This window comes from Lepidochelys olivacea (genome assembly GCF_965140295.1).
Source record: "Lepidochelys olivacea isolate rLepOli2 genome assembly, chromosome: 2".
NCBI lineage: Eukaryota > Metazoa > Chordata > Testudines > Cheloniidae > Lepidochelys > Lepidochelys olivacea.
The window spans coordinates 197,613,418-197,641,406 of record NC_140412.1 but is presented as its reverse complement, the minus strand read 5'-3'; the positions used below and the strand labels follow the sequence as shown (position 1 = coordinate 197,641,406).

The 27,989-nt window shown below is 41.9% G+C and overlaps 1 protein-coding gene across 3 annotated transcripts in view; it reads left to right on the top strand.

The window, feature by feature from the left end:
- The window catches only part of LOC311515951 (uncharacterized protein), a 411,106-nt gene that overhangs the window by 109,857 nt on the left and 273,260 nt on the right, over window positions 1–27,989 (top strand). Inside the window, exons 2-4 of one of the 3 annotated variants that reach the window (XR_014710271.1) lie at window positions 9,697–9,734; window positions 10,780–11,070; window positions 11,980–12,368. The exons of 1 other annotated variant lie outside the window; for it this stretch is intronic. The gene's annotated coding sequence lies outside the window, so the exon portion shown is untranslated. Of the gene's footprint in view, window positions 1–9,696; window positions 9,735–10,779; window positions 11,071–11,979; window positions 12,369–27,989 lie in introns of those variants that run through there. One more of the 3 variants, XR_014710270.1, reaches the window with a different exon arrangement.

Genomic DNA, 27,989 nt, shown 5'->3' with positions numbered 1-27,989 from the left:
ACAGCTACAACTCCCTGGGCTACTTCCCCATGGTCTCCTCCCAACACCTTCTTTATCCTCACCATAGGACCTTCCTCCTGGTGTCTGATAATGCTTGTACACCTCAGTCCTCCAACAGTCCGCGGTCTCAGCTCCTAGTACCTCTTGCTCCCAACTCCTCACACACACACCACAAACTGAAGTGAGCTCCTTTTTAAAACCCAGATGCCCTGATTAGCCTGCCTTAATTGATTCTAGCAGCTTCTTGATTGGCTGCAGGTGTTCTAATCAGCCTGTCTTAATTGTCTCCAGAAGGTTCCTGATTGTTCTCGAACCTTCCCTGTCACAGGGGACTGGCTGGATCCCCTGACGCTCGCTCGACGCATGGGGCTCTCCAGCCTTCGCACCCCCCGGCGCGTGCTTCAGGAGGTGGAGGCCGCTCTGACCCCCGCCGCTCGGGCTTATGTTAGCCGAGCCTTGTGCGAGGGCGCACCCCGCCCATCCCTTACCCCAGGCCCGCCGGACCTTTCCATCGGGCCCCTACCCTGCCGATCCCAACACACCCCTCATCCTTTCACTGCGAGCCGGCTGCATGAACTGCAACCGGTCGGTTTTCAAGTTGCATCACGGAAATATTTATATACACTCACGCTCCATACCCTTCATGCCCGCACCCTGGTGTCCCGCCCCGATACAAAGTGGCGAGATCTCTTACCACCTTTGGAGGGCGAGCAACCTCGGTGGGCCAGCCTGTACTCCACCTTGGTCCCGAGGCCCGTCGGGGACATCAGTTGGCGGCTCCTTCACGGGGCTGTGAGCACGGGCGTGTTTTTGACACGTTTTACCTCCCTTCCGGAGACTTGCCCTTTTTGCAACGTGAGGGAAACCCTGGCGCACGTCTATTTAGAGTGTGCCAGATTGCAGCCTCTTTTTCGGCTCCTCACAAATATTCTTTTGCGCTTTTGGCTTCATTTCTCCCCCCACCTCTTTATCTATACACTCCCCATCCGTGGCCCCACCAAGTCGCGGGATCTCCTGGTTAGCCTCCTCCTAGCCTTGGCTAAAACAGCCATTTATAAGACCAGAGAGCGGAGGTTGGCTCATGAGGCGTCCTGCGATTGCGAGGCCGTTTTCCGACTCTCAGTACATTCACGTATCCGGGCGGAGTTCCTCTGGGCAGCGTCCACCGACTCCCTTGACACCTTCGAGGAGCGGTGGGCGCTGTCCGGGGTTCTCTGCTCGGTGACCCCGTCCGGTTCCCTCCGTCTAACCCTCTGATTGAGGGAAAGAGCGAGAGCCGCCAGCCACAGCCGTTAGTTGCTGTGAATACCATCATTATTGTTTTCTAGGAGGGGTCCTATACTACATGGGTGTACCCCCCTCCCTCCCAACCACCCACCCCGCAGCCGTGCCCATCTTGTCGGGCACTCTCAGGAGAGGGAGGGTCGGTGACCCTGGGCGCGGCACTAGGTAACTCGAGAGGGTGGAAGACCACGAGTGTCGAGGAAGCCCCCCCGCTCTAGGCCACCAGGTAACTCAGGAGGGTGGAAGACCACGAGTGTCGAGGAAGCCCCCCCGCTCTGGGCCCGGGCTAACCTGAACACCTCTCCCTCCTGACAGCTGTTGTGTTATACCTTTTGATTGCGTTGTTTTGTTGCTAAGTTTTTCTTTATCCTCTTGTATTCTCTGTAATTGTTACAAATAAATTTCCTTTCTGTTTCAAAAAAAAAACCTTCCCTGTCACCTTACCCAGGGAAGAGGGACCTACCTAGCCTGGGGCTAATATATCTGCCTTCTGTTACTCTCCTATAGCCATCTGGCCTGACCCTGTCACAATATTTAAATAAAAACTGGTTAGTACATGCATTTGTGGGAAGAAGTGGCACTCTTTGGGGTACTGGAGAAGTGCAGGTTCAGCTTTGTGTCTTGGTGTGCAACCCAGGTGTGGATTTACTGCAGAGGACAATGTAATACAATTATTCATTTTAGACTGAGTGCAGGGATGTTGTACAGTAATCATGCCCATAGTTATTTCTCAATCATGCAAAAATCCCCATTCTCTTATTAACCATTCAGAATGTAGGGATTTGCATGAAAGCTGCACAATTATCTCATAATAAGCAGTATGCAACAGCTCTTCTTGCTTCTCTTTCCACCCTCCATCCCCTGCGCTAGTTTGAGTAACAACCCCATGAACGCTGAGGAGTCATAGGGAAGGATTCATATATATATGCACACCTAATTCAGCTTTTAAATAATTTTGATGGGGAGACAGTTATTGCAGGAGGACTTTTAAACTTAATGGTGGTGTCTTAAAAACAAAAAGTACCTCCTGGTGCTTGTGATGGCATGTGCTCCCCACGCCAGACCTGATACTTAATGAGAGCCTGAGAGGCCAATTAAGTTACCTGGTGTCAGAGTTAACTGAGAGTGAAACCCAGCGGGGAAGGGCTGGGCCAACACTATGAAGCCAAGGGTCTGAAAGCAGAAGGGAGTTGTAGGGGGAGGAGTGAGATGGTTAAGTGCCATAAGGCAGTCTAAGTGTCAGGATTCTGCCTTGGAGTAAGGATTCTAGTTAGAAGATAGGAGGGGGGTGAAGTAGCTATGGGGAGTAGAGTAGGCTTCCATGGTAAACCAGCAGTAGCTATGAGAAGATAGAGAGCCTGGGTAGGCAGGCGCCCAGGGAAACCATAACATGGACTGAGCAGATGTGATTGCTGGATTTAGGGTCCCTGAGCTGGAACCCGGTGTCGTGGGCTGGCCTGTACGCCCTTGCAAGTTACTGGTGTAGTGGTATGGAGCTTGAGGAGGAGCTCAACGTAGTCTGGAAACAGCATTTGGACAGTTGTCCTGTTGAACTTCGTAACCCCAGAAGAGTAGGCAAACTGGTAACCTGGCTGTGGGGGTTAAGTTAACAGAAGAAAGCCTCTTGTAGAGTGAGCAATGAGTAGAAAGGGGTCACACAAGACACAGCAAGAACTACATTTCCTGATGTAGAGACAAGGAGGTATGCTAATGGTGAGTGTCTACTCCATTATATTGCTTTATTAAACAGTGACCTATTAAGCCCTCATCCTAGGTCAGAAAGTAATCCTTCCTAAGCAGTAGGGGGCCTGGGAGACCTAGGAGAAGAGCAATTAAAGGGATAGAAGAAGGCGAGCACATTTCAGTAATAATGAGGTTGCTGCCTGTCAACTCAGTATGCTGACTGTTTCATGCAAACTACCTGAAAAGATAGCTATCAAAGTTGCAAAGCCTGCTAAAGTTAGGAAATTCCAGAATTAAGTCACCTAACCAACCTTGACTCCGCTCCCTTGTGCGTTGAACATATAAAGTGCTATATAATGCTGGATATTTAGAAAAACAAAGTCCTAGGTGCTTCAGATTAGGCACTTTTACCCCTAATCTCTGTGCTTCCGTTCCCATCTGTAAAATGGAGATAATACTGCCCCTTCACCTGACAAGGATGTTGCAAAAATAATTTCATTAATGTTTGTGTACTCAGATGCTTTAGTGATTAGTTTCATAAAAAAGTCCATGAGGAAATCAGTAATTGTGTCTTTAGGGCAGGGTTCAAACAGTCTGAAGTAAATAAGGCCCCACATTGACTAATGATGGTAAAACAAAAGACTGCTCATTAGGTGAGCACCATTCAACATGTGTGATGAATGAGGGAAGGATCCTGTGGGAAAAATAGTATGTGGTCATGTACTTATGATACGGTCTTAAATGTATACACACAGGGAGCCGAATGAAAGTTGCACAGGCATTCTGCTGTTTCCTGTCTTAATGCTCTTTTTAAAATAATTCTTGGTGGGATCACTGAGAGCACAGGAAAGGCAAGCTCTCTGCCCAGAGCTGCAATTAAGGTGGAAGTCCTGCTCAGCCTCAAGGTGGAGCATGCCCAATCCGGGTGGAATCTTTAGGGAATTTAGTTGCTAAAATCAAAGTCTCTACTCAGCATGTGTGAACTGATCTCCCTCCCCCATTGGCCAATTTTTTTTTGCAAAGACAGTAAAAGGCAATTTCCTGACACATAGCTGACCCACACCTCAGTAGGGTTACCAGATTTGAACATTCAAAAAAGAAGACACTCCACATTGGGGTGCTGACAGCCCTGCCCACAGTCCACCCACACGCCTCCCCCCCACTCTGCCCCAGGTCCCACCCCCTTCCTACTCAGCCCCGCCACCGTACCCCTCCTCACCCCCTGGCCCGCCGCTGGCTTGCTGCGTCCCTCCTCAGTCCCCCACCTGCCACTCACCTCCTCATTCCCATGCCAGAAACCCCCAGGGCCGCCCCGAGAACCCCTACCTGCTGCTGACTCGCCACCCGCCGCCTCACCCTCCCCACCTGCCCGCTGCTGGCTCGGTCGCCTCTTCACCCGCCCTGCCCACCACTTGCCTCCTCGCCCACCTGCCAGCCACTGGCTCCCTCGCCTCTTCACCACCACCACCTGCTCGCCTACTCACCCCTCCTGCCGCAGGTCCCTCGGCTCCTAGGATCAGGGGCAGCCGAGGGGTTTCCATGTGCTGCGCCCGCCACAAGCGTGAGCTCCGTGGCTTTCAGTGGCTGGGAAAAGCGCCAATGGGAGCTGCTGGAGCCACGGAGCGGGGCTTGCAGGCACCGGCAGCATGTAGAGAGCAGTCTGCATCTCCCTGACCCGACCTGAGTCAGAGGGACCTGCCGGGGGACGAGGTGGGGAGTCCCGGCTGCGCTTACCTGGAGCGGCTCCCGGGAAGTATCCGACAGGTCCATCTGGCTCCTAGGGTAGGGTTGGGTCAGGTCACGGGGTGGGGGTGGAGGGATCTCTGCGCGCTGCAGGTGCCTGCAAGCCCCGCTCCGTGGTCCGGCAGCTCCCATCTAGGGTTACCATGTGTCCCTATTTTCCCGGATGTTTTTAGATATTTAAAAATTCCTCCTGGACAGCGATTTAAGAACTAAAAAGCTGGACATATCTGGGAAAATATGGACGTATGGTAACCCTACACCCCCACCAAATTTCAAGCCTCTGCTCTAAAGCATGGGGATGCTACAGCTTTTAAAATAAAAGGTTTCCAGAATTTCACATGGACAAAACAAGGTGTTTTTTCCCTAGTCTCGTTCTTGGGAATGGTAAACTGTTTTAGCTGAAATTTTCCAAAACAATTCTGCCTGAGGCAGACATTCAGCATGTAGAATTTCAGCTTGAATGGTTAATATTTGGTGAAGTCATGAAAGCAACTGAAAACAGGGTTTTATAGTGGCAAGTGTTGGGCAAACTTAGGCCACACTGCCAGCTCTGCATATAATATTCTGTGTTGACAAACCCCCTCATGTTTGCTTACTGACTTATATAGCCCAACCCGTCTAATTATTGGGCCTGCTCCTACTTCCCGTCAGAATCACTGGAAAAATTCTTATTGACTTTGGGCCCAGGAAGGGGTTCATTCCCTTGTACACCAGGAGCACTCATGAATTGTTATTCAGTCACATGGCTCCCTTTTAGTGCTTGTCCAATTGGGATAAATTCAACATTTTGCACTGTTGAAAAAACATTAAACAAAATTGTATTTTTTTAACCACTAAACATAGGTTTTAATACCTTTTAAAACAGAGCTCTTCTTTGTCTTTAAAAATAGAAGATGGCTCTTACAGGATGTATGATAAGCAGCGAGAAGATAACTGTGTTTGACATAGCAGTCTGTTTTCAGTGGCTTAATAAAATTTGTGGTAATTAAGGAATGCATATGTTTTTTAGGTCAGCCTGAGTTCAGACAGTAAGGTGTGAAAAGATACTGGATTGAGTACATTTCATTCTTTTATATGAAAGAGAGGTTTTGATAAACCAGTTTATAATGTAAACAAATTGGTTAGTCTCTAAGGTGCCACTAGTACTCCTTTTCTTTTTGCGAATACAGACTAACACGGCTGCTACTCTGAAACCAGTTTATAATGTATAGCTTTTTAAAAAATCATAATATTTAATTTATATCTAATCCTCCAAATCTGCCAAGATAAACATAATGAATTTTTGGTATTTTGAGAGCATGGGAGTGACCAGATATTGTGGAATTATTTAGGTGTCAAGGAGTGAAAATACTGTAAAACATATAATAAGAGGACTAGTCTTAAGTTTTATCTTGATGTGGTTATGACCCTACTATTAACTCCCAGAGAAGGATTTCATTTAGGTAGCTTGTCTTTCTTTTGTGACATTTCTCCCTCTTTCTGGTGTCAAAGTTGGTTATAACAGTATGACAATTTGACTTCATGGAAAGCCTTAATGTAGACATGTGTTTTTATCCAAACAATTAGCAATTGGTTGATAGGATGCTTATGGGTTAAAAAGGCTGACTGAAGACTCTGGGTATATGATTCCTTGGTATTTGTTAAAGCCCTTGTATCAACATAGTTTTCTATCTACAAAAAAAATCTACAGGTGTAATGAATTCAGACTCTGAGTTTCAGTAATTTGTGCCATACCCCTGACTAACATAAGTTTTGCCAACAAAAGCGCCAGTGTGGACAGCACTATGTTGTGGGGAGACACTCTCCTACTGACATAGCTACCACTGCTGGTTGGGGGCGGTTCAGTTATACCGCCGGGAGAGCTCTCTCCCACTGGCGTAGAGCAGCTACATAGGAGACCTTACAGGGGCACAGCTGCAGTGGTACAGTGTAGACATAGCCTTAGGCCTCTGTTTATCTCTTTCTAGCTGCACATGTTTCTTACGCTCCTTCTAGCATTCTTTGTTGGGTCAGATGCTGTTGCTCACACATTCCTTCACTTTCTTGGTCTTTCCAGTTCTGGCTTTTCAGTGCATATTTTACTTTTGCTAACTTCATTATGGCAGCTTTTGTAGCAGCCCAGGATAGGGTGACCAAATGTTCCGATTTTTATAGGGACGATCCTCCTATTTGGGCTTTGTCTTATATAGGCACCTATTACTTCCACCTCTGTTCCAGTTTTTTCACACTTGCTATCTGGTCACCTTAATCCAGGATGACGCTAAACTAGAGGTATGTTTGCATTACAGCTGGGAGGTATGAGTCCTACCAATGTGGTAGGCAGACTCATACTAGCTCACCTCAAGCTAGTAGACTAAAATAGCCGTGTGATGGTTGTGACACAGGCTAGCTGCCTGAGCTTGGCCCCACTGGGTTGGAGAGGCTTTGATTTGGGTGGTTATCCCAAGCTGTTGCTGGTGCCACAACATCCACATTGCTGTACTTAGCACACTAGCTCAAGCTGAGCTAGCACAAGTCTGTTTGCCTGTGCTGGGAATTACACCTTCCGCCTATAGTGTACATGTGCCATAACTGACTAGATCTCAAAATCTGGGATCTGGAGCTCAGGCTGTGTATCCTTAGATTCAGCCATCCTCTGAAAAAGCAATCTGAAATGGATTTGAAAGACTTTACTCTCCTTGCTCTGAGGCTTTCTCTGTTATCTGCCTAGTTAGATGTACATGTGGTCAGTTCTGTTTTGTAGGTTAACTTTTAGAATGTTTCCGCAAGATTGCACAGAGATGGAGTTATTGGGCTAACACCTTTCCTTCTGGTATGAAGAGTGGTGAATATATTTTTAAGCTGTTTATTTTCTACCATTAATGGGCTGGGTATGTACAGCCATCAACTCACTTAGGATAGAGTGACTGTGTTTTTTTGTTGTTGTTTTGGTTTTTTGTTTGTTTGTTTGGAAATTCTCTTTTTCAAGGCAGCTTGTAGGCTGTATGTTGTAGCATAGTTCTCTGAACTGTGCATGGCTGAGGCTGGATTGTTATTCTAAACATGCAGTACTCCCTTTGCTTAGTATCTAACCATACTTCAGAGTTCCTGACTATCAGGATGTGGATGTGAAGTAGCCAGACATTACATTAACTAAAATACTAGGACAAATTTGGGTGTCTGAAATTACAGTAGGCATCCAATAAGACTTAGTTGCTTTTTCAAAAGCGCTCCGCAATCTGTAGCTCCATTTGAGGTAAACAGAGGTTATTGGTCCTGAGCACCTCTGAACAAAGGTGTTACTCTTTTTATTTAGGAGCCTAAATACTTAGGTACATTCTTACCATATGTTAGGGCACTCAATTATGAAAACTTTGCTTTGTAGCATGGGGCATTTTGTACTATTTGTTAGGCTAGATTTGCGAACATAATGGACATACCTGTCTTCACCAACTTCATTTCCTTTCATTTGCTGTACGTCAGAAAAAATCTAAATGGAGGCCTTTGAGCTGCTCTTGAATACTTGGACATCATATGTGGTGTGATGTGCTTAATTGATTTTTTTTTTTCCAAAGGCAGTGCGTGGGTTTGTGGAAACATGTCTCTGAAACTGGGTACTTTGTTCAGTTGGTGAAAAACTTGTGCATCTTTTACATCAACCCATACAGTTATTCATGATAAGATGAGTGGGAGAAGATAACTGTAGATTAAAAAAAATGCAGGGGACCTAGGAAGCAGTCACATGACCTGTCTATAAAGGGTCTTTATGCAGAGATCTGTTTAGCTAGAATAGGAGAAGAACTATGCCAGAAAAGGACATGTCCCTCTTAGACCTCCATAGTTAGAATAGAACTAATGTAGGAAGATGGAATCGTGGTTCATATCAAAGGCTGTACTGAGGGAAAGGAAAATGAGATGGAAAGAGCCATCTTTAAAGGCAGAGCTATCTTCAAAGGCAGAGGTAATATATCATGTGGAGGGGAGTGGCTTCCATGACTGAGATGAAACTGCTCAAGGATAACTTCATATGAGAGTTGATACTTTGAGAAAAGTTCAGAGATGGGACAGTAGTTTGTGTGTAAAGGGTAAGTGTGTGGCTTGAAGGACTGGACAGTGGCAATTTTAGTGTTTAGAAAAAGTTACAATTAATGGTTATAATGTGAGACAGAAGGATTATTTGTAATGTAATTAGCATCTGTGAGGCCCCAGTCATATCCCCATTGAGCTAGGTGTATGGTCATGTAACACAGTCTCTGCCTTGAAGTGTTCATAATCTAAGTATTAAGAGTCTGAATAAAGTTTGGAAATCCATATAGGAGAGATGAGAAGTGGAATAAGAGAGGGTAGGATGAAAGGAATGGAAGTCTGTGCTATCTTAAACGATTACTTGAAATTGGCATTTTTGGTGCCCATTTGGCTTATTAGTTACATAATACAGAGTGGTTCATAAAGGCGCATGTGTAAATATTGATCTCATCAGCCTTTTGAAAACTAAGTATAAATATGGTCATCCTAGTATTCAGACACTTGCCATAGAAGTCATTTTTCATTTCATCTAGATTGAAATACTATCTAACTTTAAAGCTGCTTAGTCAAACATCTGATTTTTTCATTGTGTATTATAATGAGTCAGATATACATGCCAAATACTCTGTTGTTTAGTTTGCTCTCCATGTAACTTTGGATTGCTGTTGACTGCTTTGTCACACTTGATAACTTAACTTTACCTCAGCTGCTCCACTGGAATGTGTTGGTGCATTCAGACTTCTTAGAGTCAAGCTGTAGGTTGTCCTCAGATTCCAATTTCAAATCGCCAGTGCACTCTTTTTTAAAAATATGACCTCTAACTCAAGAGATACAAGCACAAAAGGATTCCAGGCAACAATTGACCAGATAAGTATTTATTTATTTAACTAAACATGGAGAATTATGCTGGTAATAGTTTCTTCACAGTTAGACTTCTATTTAGCTAAAGACTAGCTTTAAAGGCTGCTTTCTCTTTTTCAGGGAACTGCACTGAAATCTTCTGGATTTCATTGAGCATGGTAAGAAATTCTCTTAATTAAAACAAGTTTCAGCAAAGAGCTGGCTTTATTGACTGTTGCCTTGTTTACCTCCCAACAACATGTACAAAATAGAAGTATTCATCTCAGACAAACACAACATTCAGTTTACATTATGCATCTTAACATGAAGGAAAGAAATTGCTAACATAAAAAAAAAAACCTATCGCAACTAAGTAGTGTCATATTTACCACTGAAACTTGTTAGGAACACCACAGTATGTGGTCGGAATTACAGGAGAGGTGGTTGTGAGCTGGGCCTGTGAGCCCAGCAGAAATGGAGGGTTTTGTCCACTTGACACACAGCATTTTATTTGAACTATGCAACAGAAACTTTTTAAAAACAGGGCCAGGTCATGCAACCTTTACTTGTGTTGATGGGAACTTAGTCATATGAGTAGTGCTGTCTAGCACTTGCCCACCAAGGTCCACATTTTACAGCAGGTGGACAGGAGACCTAGAAAAGTCCTGCATGCATTAAGGAAGTTAGACCAATATAAGTATTAGTAATAGAAAAAAATGCACACTGCTCCAAGGAGGGAGAGGACTATACTGTTCATATAAATTCAAGTCTCAATAGATCTATATGATGCTGAAGATAAATCTCATTACTAGATTACCTAGTTAATGTTTAAATTTTGCTGGCATAACTAAGTGTATTAGGGGTGTAATTTTTTTAAAATTACCTATCTGTGCCAGCCAAAGCTGAAGTGTAGGTGAAGTAATGCTGGTGAGAAGTCCTTTTGTTGGTACATCTTATTTCACTCAGAACTTGTGTAAGCTATTTCAGGAAAGACTTTTTTTCTCTGACCAGTATAAGCTGTATCTAAACTAGGAGGGTTTGCTGGTATAGCTATGTCTGCAGACTTTTATATGTAGACAAGGCCTCAGTGTCACAATCAGTGTGAAGCTAAAGATAACACGCAGTTGTTAATGTGAACCAGCCACTTGATATGTGATGAGTAAAAACTAAATCTAGCAAGGGAGCATTCTTTTGAATAATAATTTTCCTTGTCTAAATTTTCAGCTGAGGAACAGTCAAGCAAAGTCATGTAAATTGTTACACCTTTGACAACTTATTGTACCAAAGTGAAGAGGTGTCAATGAGGATTAAGATCTGGATCCATTTAAAGCCTTGCATGTAGGCCAGGAGGAGCAGCATTTCCTTGAACAGTGCTGAGGAAGTATCTCTGAAGATTCCCTCCCACACCTTCTTGAGCTGACCCATATCTTAGCTGGGCTTGAAGCTAAAGTTCTCGTCGCTGAAGAATGCTTTGCTAAAACCTCTCACTTCATAGTACTATGGAGAGGGAGAGAAGTAAGCATATGTCAAGCTTGTTGAGGGTGTAACAGACAAATGTATTGGGGTGGTTGGGGAGAGATTAGGTAGCACAATCTCCACATCCCCATTCTCAGAATAGGGAAATGTTAACTTATAGCCTCACAATATACAACTTCATCTGCAAAAATATCTAAAAATTCAGACACACGTGTCTGAACCCCTTGGCAGGAACTAGAGCAGAGGCACTAAGAAACAAATATTTATTAATGTACCAGCCTATTTTATTTTAAAGGTATTCTGCACACACAATAGACAGTCGAAGAGTGTGTCTTAAATATTCTCTTAGTAACATGTTAAGACTACACTGGAAACATATAAAGTCACTTTATTTTTTCCCATGTACCACAGTGGAACTGTTACTGTATTTGGTAAATGAACACCACTTAATTGTTCACTTGTAAGGAATTTCCTAAAATTGGTGATTGTTTAAAAACTTTCTGCCCTTTCATCTGTACTGTATTATTGCAGATGCTCACTTGCTGTCTTACCATTGCCCAATGCGCTGCTGTCAGCATGAGTGATATGGTCCAAAAACTTAATACTGTTCCATCTATCCCAGGCAGGAACCCGCCCTTCCCCACATGCAGCATAGATTGCAACACTGCTTCATTTCCTCTTTGATCTCTTCTTGACCTGCCTCTTAGACTTTTGTGGATAAGCCCAGCCATTCCTTTGGTGGCTGTAGATAACAAGTTAAATCAAGACAATCTGTCTTTGTCTAGTGGGCCATGGGTTGGAGGGGATAATTGGGAGATCTGCTCCCACAGAAGGGTAAATTGTTGAGGGGTGGTGAGGACCTTAAGTATTCTTTGGAAACAGTCCGGAGGTTATGCTCAGCAGGGGAATCTGTCTCTAACTTTCTTTTCTCCCTTTCTTGCTTTTCAGGTGTGTGGTGGTGGTGCTGCTGCTGCTGAAATCTTATCCCAGAGCAGATTCAGAGGCATTTGGGCAGCTATGGCCGTGGCTGTTGTGGACTTAAATTGTTGGGTGGGTATTTTTGGGTGTGGGGATATATATTTACTGTGGCATACAATCAAGCCCTGTGCCCTTTGATTAAGTGTACCTTGCACCCTAGTCCTCTCCCCCAAACTTGTTTTCCCTGTCACTTTTTCTGTCATTTAAAGCTGGGAAAATATGTAGTGTTCTATATCACATTACTATACTGTGTAGCTTTGTGGAAAAGGAAGTTTTGCTGTCACCACTGAGTGAAGTATTCTGTACAGTATGACTGGGCAATTACTTTATTTTATAATTGTAAAGAACCAAAAAATTCTTTGTCCATGAAAAAATAAAATATTTTAATTTTCTCTAAAATGTCTTTCTAAAGTTATTCTAGTTATTCTGCAGAAGCAAGAATAGCCAAACAAACGCTTTACATTTCTCAAGCTGCTGGTACTGGTAGCCAGCACCCTGTGCTCGACTCCGACAACTCAAGCTCTAAGGGAGGCCAAGCCCAACTCAGAGCTCACCAGAGACCTGCTTTATGTCAAGGCCAGGAGTAATATGTAACAAGTGTGATCAGGAGAGGTGGGAAGTAGGCTCTTCTGTTTGAAGTGACACTTAGTCCTCAATCACTATCTACAAAGAAACTGCAATGACAGCTGCTATAAACCTCTCTGCACACAACGTTTGTGCAGCATTGGGCAAAGCTATTCAACTTCTGTGATTACTTTTTTCTTTCCCTTCCTTTCATATGCATGAAATCTGGTCCTTTAAGGAGCATACCTGCCTTTTCACCCTGTTGCAAGAAAATCAGTTGCTCTTGCCACTGCGTTACATATTTTTCTGTATCATTCTACTTTGTACTATCCTTTCCTATAATACTTAATTAGATGATTCTAATGGGCTAGACAATCCTGCATTGTCATATTTAAAGTATGTTATATGATCATCTAATCAAAGACTAAAAGGAAGGCATATGCCAAAGGTGGCGGAGCTTAGGTTGTCAAAGTGTTTACCTGTTCAATATTAACACCTGTGGTGTGGTTTTCTTTTATGGAATGTCTGAATCTGATTTATATATATTAACTACCTCATTCTCCACACTGGGATTTTGTATAGTTTTTTTATGAATATTACATGTCTCAGATTACTTGTGATATTTTCCTGCCTGAATGCATAGAGGTAAATCAAAGGCCTGTTGAAGGAACCAGGCAGGGAAGGCAAAACAGTGACACAGTTAAGAATCCTAGAGGAAACAACAGGGAAGCTGTTTATTAGGGAATTCCTTCATCCTGGATGGAACCAGGTAAAGAACAGTTTATCTTCCTAAGGTTAACCCTAGAGTCAAAGGGGACACTCCAGTCTTAAAAATGTTGGCCTAAAGGAGGCTGCCTAGGGAGTGTAAGTGACAGCTAACCGGGGTGCCAGGAGATATATAGCGACAGAGCCTGCTGTGAGCAGGACAGTTTGCCTCCCTCAGTCCAGAGATGAAGATAACTGGGCCAGATGAAATACATCAAAATTTGCAAAGAAAGATTAAGGTTTAGGTAAGGGAAAATATGCATATAGGACTTCATTCTTTTGACACTTTGCTCTGCATGCAATGTACATAACAGCCATTCTGGGTCAGACCAAAGGTCCATCTAGCCCAGTATCCTGTTTTCTGACAGTGGCCAATGCCAGGTGCCCCAGAGGGAATGCACAGAACAGGTAATAAAGTGATCCATTCCCTGTCGCTCTTTCCCAGCTTCTGGCAAACAGAGGCTAGGGACACCATCCCTTCCCATCCTAGCTAATAGCCATTGATGGACCTATCCTCCATGAATTTAACTAGTTCTTTTTGAACCCTATTATAGTCTTGGCTTTCACAACATCCTCTGGCAAGGAGTTCCACAGGTTGACCTGTGTTGTATGAAGAAATACTTCCTTTTGTTTGTTTTAAACCTGCTGCCTATTAATTTCACTCGGTGACCCCTAGTTCTCGTGTTATGAGAAGAAGTAAAAAAACACTTCCTTATTTACTTTCTCCACACCAGTCATGATTTTATGGACTTCAGTCATATCCCGCCCCCCTTAGTCGTCTCTTTTCCAAGCTGAAAAGTCCCAGTCTCCTCATACGGAAGCTGTTCCATACCCCTAATCATTTTTGTTGCCCGTTTCTGAACCTTTTCCAGTTCCAATATATCTTTTTTGTTTTTGAGATGGGGTGACCACATCTGCATGCATTATTCAAGATGTGGGTGTACCATGGATTTATATAGAGGCAATATGATATTTTCTGTTTTTATTTATCCCTTTCTTAACGATTCCCAACATTCGGTTCGCTTTTTTGACTGCCGTTGCACATTGAGTGGATGTTTTCAGAGAACTATCCACAATGATTCCAAGATCTATATTGGTAACAGCTAATTTAGACCGCATCATTTTATAGTTTTAGTTGGGATTATGTTTTCCAATGTGCATTATTTTGTATTTATCAGTATTTTGCATTTATCTGCCATTTTGTTGTCCGGTCATCCAGTTTTGAGAGAGCCTTTTGTAGCTCTTCGCAATTAAGTCCCAGGCAGACTATCTTAAGTAGTTTTGTATCATCAGCAAATTTTGCCACCTCACTGTTTACCCTCTTTTCCAGAGCATTTATGAATATGTTGAATAGTTCTGGTCCCAGTATAGATCTCTGGGTGACACCAGTATTTACCTCTCTCCATTCTGAAAACTGACCATTTATTCCTACCCTTTGTTTCCCATCTTTTAACCATTTACCAATCCATGAGAGGATATTCCCTCTTATCCCATGACAGCTTACTTGGCTTAAGAGCCTTTGGTGATGGATCTTGTCAAAGGCTTTCTGAAAATAAGTACACTCTGTCCACTGGATCTCACTTATCCACATGCATGTTGACCCCCCTCAAAGAATTCTAGTAGATTGGTGAGGCATGATTTTCCTTTACAAAAACCGTGTTGACTCTTCCCCAACAAATTATGTTCATCTATATGTCTGACAAATTTGTTCTTCACTATAGTTTCAACCAGTTTGCCCAGTAATGAAGTGATGCTTACTGGCCTGTAATTCCCAGGATCACCCCTGGAGCCCTTTTTAAAAATAAATGTCGCATTAGCTATCCTCCAGTCATTTAGTACAAAAGCTGACTTAAATGATAGGTTACCGACAACAGTTAGCTGTTCTGCAATTTCACATTTTGAGTTCCTTCAGAGCTCTTGGGTGAATATTATCTGGTCCTGGTGACTTATTACTGTTTAGTTTATCAATTTGTTCCAAAACCATCTCTGACATCTCAATCTGGGACAGTTCCTCAGATTTGTCACCTAAAAAGAATGGCTCGGGTTTGGGAATCTCCCTCACATCCTCTGCCATGAAGACTGATGCAAAGAATTAATTTAGTTTCTCTGCAATGTCCTTATTGTCCTTGAGTGCTCCTCTAGCATCTCAGGGACATCTGGGATTGGCCACTGTCGGAAGACAGGATACTGAGCTAGATGGACCTTTGGTCTGACCCAGCATGGCCATTCTGATGATCGTCCAGTGGCCCCACTGGTTGTTTAGCAGGCTTCCTGCTTCTGATGTACTTTTGCTATTACTTTTTGAGTCTTTGGCTAGCTGTTCAAACTCTTTTTTGGCCTTCCTAATTATATTTTTACATTTCACTTGCCAGAGTTTATGCTCCTTTCTATTTTCCTTATTAGGATTTAACTTCCACTTTTTAAAGGATGCCGTTTTGCCTCTCACTGCTTCTTTTACTTTTAGTACAGTGACATTTCTTTGGTTCTCTAATTATGTTTTTTTAATTCAGGTTATACATTTAAGTTGAGCCTCTATCATGGTATCTTTAAAAAGTTTCCATGCAGCTTGCAGGGTTTTCACTTTTTGTGCTGTACCTTTTAATTTCTATTTAACTAGCTTCCTCACTTTTGTGTAGTTCCCCTTTCTGAAATTAAACGCTGCTGTGGTGTTTTCCCCACCAGAGAGATGTCAAATTTAATTATATTATGGCAACTATTACCAAGTGGTCAGCTATATTCACCTCTGGGACCAGATCCTTTGCTCCACTTAGGACTAAATCAAGAATTGCCTCTCCTCTTGTGGGTTCCAGGACTAGCTGCTCTAAGAAGCAGTCATTTAAGTGTCAAGAAACTTTCTCTCTGCATCCTGTCCTTAGGTGACAGGTACCCAGTCAATATGGGGATAGCTGAAATCCCCCATTATTATGGAGTCTTTCATTTTTATTATTAAGTTTATTTTAATAGCCTCTGTAATCTCCCTGAGCATTTCACAGTCACTATCACCATCATGGTCAGTAATATATCTCTATTGCTATATTCTTATTAGAGCCTGGGATTACTATCCATAGACACTCCAGTATAGTTTGGTTCATTTAAGATTTTTACTTCATTTGATTCTGTGCTTTCTTTTACATAGTGCCACTCCCCCACCAGCATGACCTGTTTAGAGATTCTTTTATTTCTAGCAATTAAAAATGTTAAAAGTATCCTCAACATGAAATGAAACCTTATTTTGCTCTGTGCACATAGGGAGCAGAATCCTCCACTGTGTCTAGGATCATTCATCCTTCATGCCTTAGAACTATACTGGTTATCTTGTCCTAGAGGCATGATGCAGCACGTAAGTAGCATGCCTGTTACTTGTAAACTTGTTGAAGACGCACATAAGATCATGTGTGGTTTCAGGTGATTTACAACTCTTGGAATTTAGATACTAACCCAACCACCCATGCACTCTTTGTATTGATTAGAAGTGTACGGAACCACTCAACAGCACAGGAGCCAGCAAACAGACTTGTAAACAGGGGAGTTTGAGTGGGAGTTCTGTTGCAGGAGAAGGTATTCTGTAGAAGACTAACAGGACTTAGGTGAGATGGTGATGACAGATACAGAGGCAGCAGTAGTAGTGACCCAAGTAGTGGAGAAAACAATGAAGATGACTGGATGTAGAAGCTGCGGCATGTACATGATCCTGGAGGGGGTACCTGAAAAGAGTTTCGTCTGCATGCAGTGCTGCCTGATAGAGCTGATGGAAGAAAAGATCCGAGGATTGGAGATGCAGGTGGAAACTCTGGTCGAGTTTAGAGGGGGGTTCAAGCAGATGATGGAGCAAAAACATGAGGAGGCTGAAGAGAAAAGCTCAGACTTACAGATGGAAGCAGGACCTGTCATAAATATAAAGGAAAGGGTAACCACCTTTCTGTATACAGTGCTATAAAATCCCTCCTGGGCAGAGGCAAAATCTTTTCACCTGTAAAGGGTTAAGAAGCTAAGGTAACCCCGCTGGCACCTGACCCAAAATGGCCAATGAGGGGACAAGATTCTTTCAAATCTGGAGGGGGGGAACAAAGGGTTTGGGCTGTCTGTGCGATGCTTTTGCTGGGAACAGATCAGGAATGCAAGCCTTCCAACTCGTGTAAAGTTAGTAAGTAATCTAGCTAGAAAATGTGTTAGATTTTCTTTTGTTTAATGGCTTGTAAAATAAGCTGTGCTGCAGGGAATGTGTATTCCTGTTTTTGTGTCTTTTTGTAACTTAAGGTTTTGCCTAGAGGGATTCTCTATGTTTTGAATCTGATTACCCTGTAAAGTATTTACCATCCTGATTTTACAGAGGTGATTCTTTTACCTTTTCTTAAAATAAAATTCTTCTTTTAAGAACCTGATTGATTTTTCATTGTTCTTAAGATCCAAGGGTTTCACCTGTACCAATTGGTGAGGATATTATTATCAAGCCTTCCCCAGGAAAGGGGGTGTAGGGCTTGGGGGGATATTTTGGTGGAAGACGTCTCTTTCCCTGTTCTTTGTTTAAAATGCTTGGTGGTGGCAACATACTGTTCAAGGACAAGGCAAAGTTTGTACCTTGGGGATGTTTTAACCTATGGTGGTAGGAATAAGCTTAGGGGGGCTTTCATGCAGGTCCCCACATCTGTACCCTAGAGTTCACAGTGGGGAACGAACCTTGACAGGACCAAAGAACTCTGAGGGGATACTGCTGGGTGAGGAAAGTGGATAGTGGAAACATGTAACTAAGAGAACCAGGCAGAGGAAAAGACGGGCTAGTGAAGGAGAAACAGAGCTCAGGAACAGGTTTGCAGAGTTGGAAAATGAAGAAGGGGCACAGCAGGTGGTCACTGAAGGTGAGAGGGCAAGGAAGAAGAGACGAGCAGCTGGTCCTACAGGAAGAGGGCAAGAGTCAATGGAGATAACACCAAATATGAGCCCCAGGAGGATACAGGATGGGTTGAAGAGGATTGCAAGGGACAATAGGAATCGAGAGGACTTGCAGGCAGAGGGAACAGGTGATAGACTGGAGAATCACACCATCGCCAGGAAAAGGCAGGTCTACGTGATTGGGGACTCCTTACTGAGAAGAATAGACAGGCCTGTAACAAGAGCTGATCCAGAGAACAGAAGGGTGTGCTGTCTGCCGGATGCTAAGATACAAGATGTGGACCTGAGGCTGAAGAGGATCCTAATGGGAGCGGGAAAGAATCCACTGATTGTCCTTCATGTGGGAACAAATGATACAGCTAGAGTCTTTCTGGAATGTACCAAGGGAGACTATGCCAGGCTGGGGAAGACGCTAAAGGACATTGAGGCTCAGATGATCTTCAGTAGGATTCTGCCTGTTCCTAGAGAAGGGCAACAAAGGTGTGACAAGATTATGATGCTCAACAGATGGCTCAGGCACTGGTGCTATAAGGAGGGCTTTGGGATGTATGGCCACTGGGAAGCATTCATGGACAGAGGACAGTTCTCTCGGGATGAACTTCACCTGAGTAAGGAGGGAAATAGACTTCTAGGATGGAGGATGGCACAACTGATCAAGAGAGCTTTAAACTAGGAATCTGCAGGAGATGGTTGGGAGATGTTCAGGTAATCTCCATGCCAGATTTTAACACTGAGAGGGAAGAAAATGAAGTAAGAAAGGATACAGCCATGGATAGGAGAATGGACATAAGGAGGAAGGGTAGTGTACATACCAGTCTAATAGGTGATACTGGCAGTAGAATGTCTGTGCCTAATCGGGTAAAGAATCTGAGCGAGGCCAAACAGCAAAAATGAAGATGTTTGTACACTAATGCGAGGAGCCTAGGTAACAAAATGGAGGTACTAGAGCTACTGGTGCAGGAAGTGAAACCAAATATTATAGGGATAACAGAAACATGGTAGAATAGTAGTCATGACTGGACTACAGGTATTGAAGAGTATGTGCTGTTTAGGAAAGACAGAAATAAAGGCAAAGGTGGTGGAGTAGCACCGTATATCAATGATGAGGTAGACTAAAGAAATAAGAAGTGATGGAATGGATAAGACAGAGTCTGTCTGGGCAAAAATCACATTGGGGAAGAAAGCTACTAGAGCCTCCCCTGGGATAGTGCTTGGAGTGTGCTATAGACCACCAGGATCCGATCTGGATATGGATAGAGACCTCTTTAATGTTTTTGATGAAGTAAATACTAATGGGAATTGTGTGATCATGGGAGACTTTAACTTCCCAGATATAGACTGGAGGACAAGTGCTAGTAGTAGTAATAATAGGGCTCAGATTTTCCTGGATGTGATAGCTGATGGATTCCTTCACCAAGTAGTTGCTGAACCAACAAGAGGGGATGCTATTTTAGATTTGGTTTTGGTGAGTTGTGAGGACCTCATAGAAGAAATGGTTGTAGGAGACAACCTTGGTTCGAGCGATCATGAGCTAATTCAGTTAAAACTAAATAGAAGGATAAACAAAAATAGATCTGTGACTAGGGTTTTTGATTTCAAAAGAGCTAACTTTAAAAAATTAAGGAAATTAGTTAGGGAAGTGTATTGGACTGAAGAACTTGTGGATCTAAAGGCAGAGGAGGCCTGGAATTACTTCAAGCTAAAGTTGAAGACACTATCAAAAGCCGGCAACCCAAGAAAGGGGGAAAAATCATAGGCAGGAGTTGTAGACCAAGCTGGATGAGCGAGCACCTTAGAGAGGTGATTAAGAAAAAGCAGAAAGCCTACAAGGAGTGGAAGATGGGAGGGCTTAGCAAGGAAAGCTACCTTATTGAGGTCAGAACATGTAGGGATAAAGTGAGAAAGGCCAAAAGCCATGTAGAGTTGGACCTTGTAAAGGGAATTAAAACCGATCGTAAAAGGTTCTATGGCCCATATAAATAAAAAGGAAACAAAGAAAGAAGAAGTGGGACCGCTAAACACTGAGGATGGAGTGGAGGTTAAGGATAATCTAGGCATGGCCCAATATCTAAACAAATACTTTGCCTCAGTCTTTAATGAGGCTAATGAGGAGATTAGGGGTAATAGTAGGATGACAAATGGGAAGGAGGATATGGAGGTAGCAATTACCACATCCGAGGTAGAAGCCAAACTTGAACAGCTTAATGGGACTAAATCGGGGGGCCCAGATGATCTTCATCCAAGAATATTAAAGGAACTGGCACATGAAATTGCAAGCCCATTAGCAAAATGTTTTAGTGAATCTGTAAACTCAGGGGTTGTACCGTATGACTGGAGAATTGCTAACATAGTTCCTATTTTTAAGAAAGGAAAAAAAAGTGATCCAGGTAACTACAAGCCTGTTAGTTTGACATCTGTAGTATGCAAGGTCTTGGAAAAAAATTTTAAGGAGAAAGTAGTTTAGGACATCGAGATCTATGGTAATTGGGACAAAATACAACATGGTTTTACAAAAGGTAGATCGTGTCAAACCAACCTGATCTCCTTCTTTGAGAAGGTAATGGATTTTTTAGACAAAGGAAACATAGTGGAACTAATTTACTTCTATTTCAGTAAGGCATTTGATATGGTTCCACATGGGGAATTATTAGTTAAATTGGAAAAGATGGGGATCAATATGAAAATTGAAAGGTGGATAAGGAACTGGTTAAAGGGGAGGTTTCAGAGTAGCAGCCGTGTTAGTCTGTATTCGCAAAAAGAAAAGGAGTACTAGTGGCACCTTAGAGACTAACCAATTTATTTGAGCATAAGCTGTAGCTCACGAAGGCTTATGCTCAAATAAATTGGTTAGTCTCTAAGGTGCCACTAATACTCCTTTTCTTTTTGGTTAAAGGGGAGACTACAATGGGTGACACTGAAAGGTGAACTGTCAGGCTGGAAGGAGGTTACTAGTGGAGTTCCTCAGGGATCGGTTTTGGGACCAATCTTATTTAATCTTTTTATTACTGACCTTGGCAAAAAAGCAGGAATGTGCTAATAAAGTTTGCGGATGGCACGAAGCTGGGAGGTATTGCCAATACAGAGAAGGACCAGGATATCATACAGGAAGATCTGGATGACCTTGTAAACTGGAGTAATAGTAATGGGATGAAATTTAATAGTGAAAAGTGCAAGGTCATGCATTTAGGGATTAATAACAAGAATTTTTGTTATAAACTGGGGACGTATCAGTTGGAAGTAACAGAGGAGGAGAAGGACCTTGGAATATTGGTTGATCACAGGATGACTATGAGCTGCCAATGTGATGTGGCCGTGAAAAAAGCTAATGCGGTCTTGGGATGCATCAGGCGAGGTTTTTCCAGTAGAGATAAGGAGGTGTTAGTACCATTATACAAGGCACTGGTTAGACCTCATCTGGAATATTGTGTTCAGTTCTGGTCTCCCATGTTTAAGAAAGATTAATTCAAATACTGGAACAGGTACAGAGAAGGGCTACTAGGATGATCCGAGGAATGGAAAACCTGTCTTATGAAAGGCGACTCAAAGAGCTTGGCTTGTTTAGCCTAACCAAAAGAAGGCTGAGGGGAGATATGATTGCTCTCTCTAAATATATCAGAGGGATAAATACCACGGAGGGAGAAGAATTATTCAAGATCAGTACCAATGTGGACACAAGAACAAACGGATATAAACTGGCCATCAGGAAGTTTAGACTTGAAATTAGACGAAGCTTTCTAACCATCCTTCCAAGGGAAGCACTGGGGGCAAAAGACTAAGCTTGATAAGTTTATGGAAGGGATGATATGATGGGATAGCCTGATTCTGGCAATTAATTAATCTTCAACTATTAGTGGTAGATATGCCCAACGGCCTGTGATGGGATGTTAGATGGGGTGGGATCTGAGTTACTACAGAGACTTCTTTCCTGGGTGTCTGGCTGGTGAGTCTTGCCCACATGCTCAGGTTTTAGCTGATCACCATATTTGGGGTCAGGAAGAAATCTTCCTCCAGGGCAGATTGGCAGAGGCCCTGGGGGGTTTTTGCCTTCCTCTGCAGCGTGGGGCACGGGTCACTTGCTGGAGGATTCTCTGCACTTCAAAGTCTTTAAACCACTATTTGAGGACTTCAATAGCTCAGACATAGGTTGAGGTTTGTTACAGGAGTGGGTGGGTGAGATTCTGTGGACTGCGTTGTGCAGGAGGTCAGACTAGACGATCATAATGGTCCCTTCTGACCTTAAAGTCTATGATTCTATGAACGGCTGATTTGTAAAACGGTCAGTCACGCAGATCCTTTTCCTCTGTTTAGCTTCAAGAGAGCAGCCTCCAAGAAGTAAGATATCTGTGAAAAGCAGGGGTTTTTCTCCTTCTTATAGGAGCATTTTTCTTTGTTTTATTAACAGAAAATGAATATTCTTACTGAGGAATCTTTTAGGCTCACAGTATTTGTTTTGGTACATTGTATTTTTCCAAATAGAGATCAATTTCTAAATGAATGAAATGTTCATTCCTTTCTGCATTTTCCTGTTGCCTGCATTGTTAGGTGGCTGAAATGATTAATGGGATATGCTGGGTTAAATGGCTTATGTTTTGGTACTCAAATTGTAGAAGCAGCTTTGAGCAAAGCTTTTAGTCTGAGTGCCAGGTTGGAAGATATTTTGAAGGCAGCTGATTGGACCAGCATTTCCACTTCTCTCAATTTAGCCATAAATCAATTGATTTTTCTACAGTAATTTTTCATATGGCTTGAATTTGGGTAATGAACATCCCTGTCTTGGAGTAAAATTGTGACTTTCCTAGATCATCTTGGAGAGAAGACCAAGATCTATGAAAGGAACAGAGGTAAATGTATTACATTTCCCCTATCCTCCTCCTGTATTTGTCCCTCTCTCCTCTCTACCTTTTCTTTTATCTTCTCTACCCTACCCCCACTGTAGAAATCCTAAGATATCCAGTTAAACTTTAGTTTTCACCTATGACAGCTGGTATTGTCTAGTAGAGGTAGATTCTGCTATGTGTTCAGTCATTTCAGAATGATTGATACAAAGAACATTGCAGTAACCTGAAAGGACTTAGTACTATGTAGATCAATTAGCAATATAACACGAGCATGTTACAGTAGTTACGAACATTTGCCTTTTTTTAATTTGTTATATTTGCTTTTCAAGTTGCCTGATATCAAAGTGCATTTTTACTATAAAATAACTTTGTACACATGACATTGTGCAGTACTATATTCATCATGCATCCTCGTGGATTTCCATATCGAATGCGCACAGTTTGCAAGTAAAAATAGCTTCCGTTTTTTCTCTTCCTGCCAGTCTCTCAAACCTGCTCTGGGCTCTGAAAGTCAAATTGTATTCTTTCCATTTCTTTCATCACCATTGACAGAGGTGCAACTAGTGACAGCTATGCTACTCCACTGTCTTCAGCTTATGCCCTCAGCGCCACCCAAGAAAACCTACTTTGACTACATCCCAATATTCTAGTGCACTATTTGTGCCTTGATATTTTGTTGGTACTGGTGAAGTTGAATTGTAACGATACAAAATGTTGGGCTTTACTGGGTGACTCTTTGGGAATTCATTCTCTGACAAAGTGATTCTCCAACTCTTCAAGGTCAAAACATGCTTAATAGCATTTGAAAGATAGATCTATTATATATTCACTGGGGGGTGAATATAGAAAGACATTGGATTTAAATGTAAATTTGTGCTGTTCAGTGCAAAATCACAAAGGTTAAATTCGGAATGTTGAATGAAACAAAATGTGATCAGGGAATGATCCCCTACATCACTGGACTTCAAGAATTTATTATTCAAAGGGATATGGGAAAGTGAGTCAAGATTCTCCAGTCTGTAAAAGATTTGAGGTCACATAATAAATGCTTGTAAAATAAAGGAAAAAAATAAAGATGGCTATTCAAACAAGTGACCTATACAAAAGCAAAGAGGTGGAAACAGTACCCTTTGCTTTTGTATAGGGATGTGACAGTTTGCATGGTGAGACACATTTCTTGTGCGGTTAAATATTGTGAAAAAAAGTCAAAATAAAGTTAAATTGCACGTGTGACTTCTGAACCTCCTGCTATAAACCAGTGTAATGGTTATTGGAATTTCATAGACCTCAGTTTTAAAAGGAAGGGCAGAAGTCTGTGCAAAACTGCACATTTATACTTGTGTGCACAGTTGCAACAACTACACACAAACTGGGTGACTGCATATGTACATAGGTATTTGCTCATGCAATCATCCCTTGTGTGTAGTGACGCCTGGATGTTGAAATGTAGGTGAGTAGTTACACATTCATTTTTGCTCTCCTGCTGGACCTCTCTTTTTAATAGGATCTAAATATTGAAACAAAAGGCTTACATTTCTGATTTGCTCTGACAATTTTAAATGTATTTAGAGCATCTATCATTGGGTTACAACTCTGCTGAGATCACAAGTATTTTTTCTGCAAGTGTGTTGCCACTAGCAGTAAGGCTCTCACATGGCAATTATAATTAAGAACTTTATTGTCAAATACAATTCAGGATTTAGACCAGAGCAAGAATGTTCTCTCAGACTCCTGTTCTAAGTGCAATAACATAGCGAGTGCGCAATGGTAATTTGGGCATCATTACTTTACACGGTGGTAGCTACCAGATGCAGTAGTAGGAACAACCAAGAGAAGTACTTAAAAAAGTGAATTGCAGTGAGATGGAAGTGAGAATGTTCACATTATAGATGGGTTTACAGCACTCCCCCTTGTCCAGTAAATACATTAAACAAACGTGTTTCCCTATGTTCCTTGAGGCAAATAAAACCTCTAGGTAAAGTTTACTTCTTACAGAATTAAACTGTTTTCGTAAATACGTTCAGTTTTCAGTTTCAACTGATAAACTACTTACTCTAAGCACATAAGTTTACATTCGTGCCTCAGTTCTAACCCTAGTTAAGTTTTTGATCTCTAGCCTTGAAAGTTGAAATGATTTTTCCCTGCACACACATACTGCACAATAAATTCAAAACAAAATTACTCTCATACTTTGCTCAATTTCAGGTCCCCCGCTCTCCCCAGTCTTATAAATTCCTGGATGAAACAGTAGACACAATCCTAGAATCCAAACTGAAGTAAAATTCTCATAGTCAACACTCCCACTGAACCCGAAGTGTGACCTGCAGGACTGAGTACTGAGTCCAGTATCAAAGATGATGGTAGAATTGCCCATCTCCTGAATCTATATGACAGTATTAGAAAATGCACTCAGTTCTTGTACAACAGAGGTGTCCTAGAATTTTGAAAAAGACTTGTTTTAGTGTGCTGTGTGAGAGGTAGATGGTATTATTACTCCTACTACTATTTGGATGATGATGGCAACACAGATTTTAAAATAATGTCACAGTTTCTGAATAACTGCACCTGTATTCTTCCTCCATGGTCCTGCAAGGGCACCCACATAATATTTTGGCTTCTAGCTGTCACCTCTCCTGTGCGGAGACCCATGTCTCTCTATCTCTCTCCTAACCAAGCACTTTTAGGTTGCCCAGGTCTCTGCTTTTTACTGTGGTATCCCCAGCAATCCAGTGGGCCTCAAGACCGGTGCCTGTACTTTGCGTTTTCTCCAAGGCCTGTGAACAGTATATTGCCAGCAGAAAAAAATTACCACGCAGCTCTTTCTAAGAAAGCACATTTATTCTTAAGGTAAAAGGATTTCAGAGAAAACATATAAAACAATAAACAGATTTAAACGCATACTAAACATACCAGGAATCGTCTATGGGGCATCGTAGGCCCAAGTCTTTTCAACCCTTCCACAAGGTTTGGGGCCCCCGTTGAACAGAAGGTCATATCCATTTGCTGGGTCACAAAGAAGGCCCTGTGTCAGTTCAATCTCATCCTTTTATACCAACAGCCCTTTCTTTGTCTCTTATTCTCTGGAAAACCCATCTTAAACAAGTATATGCAAACCACTCCAGGGAGTGGTACTTCTGTAGAGTTGTTTAGTCTCATTGACTTGCCTTAATCACCACACACTGTTTTTAGTTCCTGAAGGAGATGCAGTAACCCTTCCCATGGAGTAGAACATAATCAGACATAAACCATTCACAGATTTAATACAATATGCTCCTCTAATATATTACATCAGTCACAGTACTTTATAATGGAAACACATGTTTAACAATATATAGTCAAGTGTATAACTGGTATATTTGTGATTCTTATTAGTGTGAATAAAATTTATAATCTACCATCATTTCTGAGAACTGAGCATTTTAGGACTGATCCTTACATGCCTGTAATTCTCACATAGGTCATCATAAAAAATTAACATAGAAAAAATAGTTTTAAATGGATTTGATTAGCTAGGTAGTATGTAGCATTTACTGTGTGTTTGCACCTGTATATAATATCAAAGGAATTATATTGACTATACAATAGTTAATATAGGACCTTTTTAAAATGTCCTAGCATCTGAATACTTAAGTTAGCAGTGTATTTTTATTGAATATATCCTGGCTCATTGATTTTAAATTTCAGAGCTTAATTCAGCTATTTTTTTGTATTCAGAATGAATAGCTAGTATCCATTTAGAATGTTGTGTTGCACATTTTGCTCCAAAACAAAGATATTGAATTATATTTGTTATTATATCCATTTTGAAGGTGGGTTAGATCTGCTTTGGATGTGTCGTTCCCCCACCCCCCCATTCCTTGATAGTTTTTTTAAAAATAAAGCAATATTGTACATGGCTATTAGAGAAATAAAACCCACCAAAAACAAGCAATCATTCTTGGGAATATTGTTGGTGCTTCTCTACTTCATTCATGGCAGGACAAGTAAGCCCGCCAGATATTTTTGAATAAAGATTCTCCTCTAGTGGGAAGTTCTGCTCCTAGGTCCTGATCCAAACCCCATTGAAATCATTAAATCATTGAAATCAGTCTTTCCATTAACTTTGATGTATGTTGGATCAGACCTTTAGGGGCTCATCCTATTCATACATAGCAGTGGAAAGATTCTGTTGATTTCAGTGATAATACTGCACCCAAGGGAAGAGTCTTAGTAGAGTGACTGAGCAGAATTTACCTCATACATTTAACTGGTGATTTTCATAATTTATATTGAAGAAACTCAATGGATGAAATCCTGGCCTCATTGAAATCAATGGAGAAACTCCCATTGATCTCCATGGAGTTGGGATTTCACTAATGTATATACATGAAAGTGCAGTAAAATCACTATATCTTGAATTGTTTCCCCGGAGGAAGTACTCTTTGTAAGACTTTTTATTTTTTTTTAAAAATTGATGCATGTCTATTTAATTTTCTTAATTTTCCAAAGCAATTTCCCTGCCTGGTATCAAAAGGTTAGTTTGTAGTTTTCACTAATTATCACCTGGGGTGACACCTTCAAACACTGAAGGAAATAAACAGGTGGAGTTAATTAGCTTCAAATAATTTACATGTTCATTATATTTTTTCAGTAGTAGAAGAGGGAACAGTTCAGTGCCATCTGTAATCATGAAACGGTTTTATAGTCCCTGGATAATTGTCAGAGTTTTCAATGGATAGTATTCTATAAAGTGCTTGATAACTATATTGTAAGCAGTGGTATCCTTCATAAGTGATCAATGTTCATACAGTGGTAGGGATTTTAAATGTAGACGTGTCACAGGACTAAATCCTACACATGGCATAAGGTCGTAGGAAAAGTGGGGAGACAAAGGCAACCTTAAACCCATCTTTGGGGCTTCCTAATTCTGGGACTGGCACAATT